General features: G+C 39.5%; 1 protein-coding gene across 1 annotated transcript in view; it reads right to left on the minus strand.

Annotated features, from left to right (window-relative positions):
- Nucleotides 1-4,738, minus strand: part of tbpl2 (TATA box binding protein like 2) — a 52,337-nt gene extending 47,599 nt beyond the window's left edge. The window contains exon 1 of the mRNA XM_048599798.1: nucleotides 4,675-4,738. The gene's annotated coding sequence lies outside the window, so the exon portion shown is untranslated. The remainder of the gene's footprint in view (nucleotides 1-4,674) is intronic.
- Nucleotides 4,739-5,022: the final 284 nt, after the last annotated feature.

The raw sequence follows: 5,022 nt of genomic DNA on the forward strand, positions 1-5,022 counted from the left end.
CTAGGCCCGAAACGTCAGTCTTCCTGCTCCTCTGATGCTGCTTGGCCTGCTGTGTTCATCCAGCTCTACACCTTGTTATCTCAGATTCTCCAGCATCTGCAGTTCCTACTATCTCTGAGTCATTTTACGAGAGTTCTTTTTTAACAAAACATTTGGGTTCATGAAGATTTTGGCTGTTACAGTCAAATGATTAAACTTGAATACTGAAAGTCCATTTTCTGTAAGATCTTAACAATGCTCATTTGAGAAATTGAGACTAATATATTGTATGGATCTTTGAACTTTTTACAGCTTAGTTAAGTATTAACCAAAATAGTGGAAGAGAAAGACAATAAAAGATATTCTCCAAACCTCTCGGAGTGAAATTGTAAACCTCTCAAATAAATGACAATGGTAATGTGTGATGGACACTAAAATAACACAAATAAAATGAAAAAAATTTATTGGTGGTAGCAAAAGTATTGTGATAAATGCAAGATGATCTTTACATTCTTGTATATTATCGGTGCCATTGTTTCTTTAAAGTTTGCCCTCAGAGTATCACAGACAACCAATTCTTTTTGTAGTTGCAGTCTGCTGATCATGTTGTTTCACACAATATGATATTATTTAGAATGTGTCAAAATCATTGGATCATTGTCAAAGTGGTTTCAAATTTTAACATTGAATGTTGCCAGTCAGTGCCTGTGATTGAAGATGCCAGTCCGAAAGGATAGTAGTAAAAAAAATCATAGAATCCCTACAGTGTAGAAGCAGGCCATTCAGCCCATTGAGTCCATACCACACGTCCAAAGAGCATCCCACCTTATTCCTGCATTTACCATGGTTAATTCACCTAGCCTGCACATGCCTGGACTGTGGGAGGAAACCCAAGTAACGTGAGGAGAATGTGCAAATTTCACACTGTTGCCTGGAATTAAACCCTGGTCCCTGGTGCAGTGAGGCAGCAGTGCTAACCAATGAGCTACCATGCTACCCATGTTCACTCATTCACTCAGAATTTGAAGATTATGCAACCTGTACAACATTGTTGCTTCTTCTGCTCTGCTGAAATCTGTAACGTCAGAAAAATACACTTCCTGGAGTCTCACCATTTGGGGTTGGATTCTAACCTGTACATCTCCGAAGTGAAACATTTGCACTCAGAGCTTTGGCATGCCAAAGTATTCCTGGGAAAAGTGAAACAATATGGCCAAGGACCAAGGTGAAGGAGATGTACTGGAATCACAATGAGCTACACAGGAATCAGCTTTAGCCCCAAAACAACTGAAATCACTGTTCTGTCAGACTTCAAAATATTTCCTGTACCTTTTAAGCTTTTAAGTAAACACAGGAATTGTGACTAAATTCAATATTTGATCACATTATTACAATTCGTTTCTGTTTGGTTTAAAAAAAAGAGATGTTTTGTTTGGTGGCAGAACTTTATATTTTGTTTCACCTAAACTGTGAAAGGGGGCTGGCTGCAGGGATTTTATTTTGCTGAGTTGGGGCAATCCTTTTTAATCCTCTAAAATTTAATCCTTTAATCAATTTTGATTTGCCTAGTTCATTTTAATGACTATGTGAAATACACAGTTTACATACCAACACATGCAGATACATGTTAAATGAAATGCTGCACATACTTCTCTTTCAGAAATGTGGTCCAACACACCCAGAAAAAATAATCTGAACAACATTCTTGTAGCAGCATGATGTAACTAAAGATGACGTCCAAAACTATTTTACAGAGCGAGTAAGAATGCTACTTTTAAGGAGTTTTCACTACTTTTAAAATAGGCTTGTTAGTTAACCTATTTAAATCTCACTTGTACAATGCAATTTTACTTCAGTTTTGTTTAGAATAGCAGGAAGACAATTTCATAAGAAATAACTATAGTCCAGCTAAGAATGCCGTGGGTGGACTCACCCAGACACCAGCCTCACCATGAAATACATGTTCCCTTCCAGTTTCTGTGCTTTAATGAGAATAACTTCATACTGGCACTGTGGAAAATGTGATTTATAGTGTATCAAATGCAATGAAACAATTTTTTCATGTTATTCAAAATTGAAATCTTATGACTTATCTAGTCTCCACATCATAAAAATGTTGTAGAGGTAATCTACAATGATTTAATAAAGGGATATTAGAACTGACAGTATATACTAAACGATAAAGCCTGAATAGTCTGGGATTCTCTTCTTAAGAAAACAGAAGGTTGAAGAGACCTGATAGAGCTCTTTAATAGTATGAAACGGTTTGATAGGATACACATAGTGAAGATAATTCCACTTTTGCTGAGATCTGAAATATAGGCTATAATTATCAGAAAGTCCAAAAAATCCAATCAAGAATTTAGGAAAAATTTATTCACCCAAGTAGCAGTTAATAACATGGAACATAAATAGGATACAAAAAAATGTTGATAGGTCCAGTGTGTGGGCAAAGATTAGCAAATGAAATATACTATGTGAAATTGTCAATTTTGGCATAAAGAATGAAAAAAGAACATATTAGCCACATATGAGAGATTTCAAAGCTCATGGGACGTGAGTATTGCTGGCTGGCCAACATTTATTGTCTGTCCATAGTTAACCTTGGGAAGATAGTGGTGAGCTGCCTTCTTGTATTGCAGCGGTTCACGTGCTGCAGTTGACCCACAACGGACCTTAGGGAGATAGTTCCCAGGATTTTGACCCAGTGACAATGAAGAAATGGTGTTATATTTCCAAACCAGGATGGTGAGTGGCTTAGAGGGGAATCTGCAGTGGTGGTGGTGTTCCCATGTATTTGCTCCCCTTGTCATTCGAGATGGAAGTGGTTGTGGATTTATAAGATGCCATCTAAGGAACTTTGCTGAATTTCTGCAGTACATCTTATAGGTGGTTCATACTGCTGCTATTGAGTGTTGGTGATGGAGGGTATGGATGCTTGTGGATCAGGTGCTAATCAAGCAGGCTGCTTTGCCCTGGATGGTGTCAAGCTTCTTGAGTGTTGTTGAAGCTGCATCCATTCAGACAGGTAAACAGCCTTCATGCTGCTGACTTGTACCTTGCAGATGATGGATAGGCTTTGGGAAGTCCGGAGTTGAGTAACTTGCCTCCGTATTCCTAGCCTACTCGTAGTCATTAAGATACAAAGGGATCTGGTGTACGAATCACAAAAGGTGGTTGCATTTTAGATCAAGAAATCAGGAAGGTGAACGAAATGTCGTCATTTATTGAGAGGGGAATTGATGCAAAAATAGAGAGTTTATGATTCAGTTATTCAGGGCACTGATGGGGCCACATCTGCTGAGTACAGTATTGGCCATTTGTTTGAACAAGGATCTAAATGTATTGGGAAGGGCTCCTTTGGCACAATGGCAGTGTACTGAGTCAGAAAGCCTCGATTTAAGTCTCAACTGCTCCAAAGGTGTATCATAACATGTTTGAACAAGTTGATTAAACATGTCTATAAATATATTGGAAGCTGTTTAGAGAAGGTTGACCAGATTAATACACGGAATGGGTGTGTTCTCTTATGAGGAAAGATTTGTCAGACAAGGCCTCTATCCACTAGAGTTTACCAGAGTAAGAGACAACTTGATTTCAACATATAAACTCCGAAGGGATCAGGACAAGTTAGATGTAGGATGGTGGGACAACAAGGTGCAGGGCTGGATGAACACAGCAGGCCAAGCAGGATGGTGTCTCCTTATATAGGAGAATCTCAAATGAGGGGTCACCCGTGTAAAACAAAAATTAATTCCGGTATTGGATGACTGTCTGTGTGGAGTTTGCATGTTCTCCGTGTCTACATGGGCTTCCATTGGGTACTCTGGTTTCCTCCCACAATCCAAGGGTGTGCAGATTAGATGGATTAGCCATAGTAAATGGGGGGTTACAGGTATTGGGTGAAGGTCCGGGTGGGATGTTCTTTGCAGCATCGGTGCAGGCTTGATGAGCTGAATGCCTTGATTCTATGAAGTGATTTTCTTTCTCAGTGCCATGAGTCTTTGGGACACGCTTACTGAAAAGATGGTGGAAGCAGACCCTTTGAATATTTTTAAGGCAGAGGTGAATTGGTTCTTGGCAAGCAACAGGGATGAAATGTTATTGAGGTAAGCAGAAAGGGTCTGATGAAGGGTCTAGGCCCGAAACGTCAGCCTTTCTGCTCCTACGATGCTGCTTGGCCTGCTGTGTTCATCCAGCTCTGCACCTTGTTGTCTCGGATTCTCCAGCATCTGCAGTTCCTACTATCTCTGAGGTAAGCAGAAATATGGCTTTGAGGTTACAAGTCCACGAATTTAGTAAATGGCGGAGCAAAGTCAAGGGACTGAATGGACTAGTCCTGCTTCTTTCTGTATATTAATTTCACTGTGAACAAATAAGAAAAAAGAGCATGTGGGAAAAATTGTTGTTTTTGTTCGGAGAAATCAGGTTTTAATAATGTAGCCTACTTGATTAACAATCATGTTTTTGATTTGGAAACATTACATGTCTCCAATTATTTATGTATTTTTGATACATAATTTTAAAATGTTTTCTGAAATTAATATTTGTATTCCTACAGCCTATATCATTTTGTGTACTGAGCTCTTTCAACTTCAACTTAAATAAAACAGACCCTTAAATAAGGACATTTTCATGTTATGACCATTCTTCTATTGCTCACGAACAGTTTTGGAAGTAATATGAAAAGCATACCTTACGTAAATGTACACTGTAATGTATTTTTAAAAAGCAAAGAAGAATCCAGTGGCACTTTACTTCCGCTATCTCATCGAAGGAGCTGAGATTGACCGAGGAGTGGAACCTGCTCTGCGATTGGATACAGGGGTGAACTTTGGGATGTGATTGGCCAAAAGATAGACGCTGGGCTATGATTGACGTAGGGGTCGTTGCTGAGCTGTGATTGGCCATGTTGGTAGAAGCTAAGCTGTGATTAGTCAAATGGCGGAGGCCCCACCTCTATTGGCTGTTTTTGTGGAAGTTGGGCTGTGATTGGCCAAGAGCCAGACACCGCGTTGCCATTGGCTGCGGGGTAGCAGGTGC

Source organism: Rhincodon typus, chromosome 8, assembly GCF_021869965.1.
Source record: "Rhincodon typus isolate 14 chromosome 8, sRhiTyp1.1, whole genome shotgun sequence".
Classification (NCBI taxonomy): Eukaryota; Metazoa; Chordata; class Chondrichthyes; order Orectolobiformes; family Rhincodontidae; genus Rhincodon; species Rhincodon typus.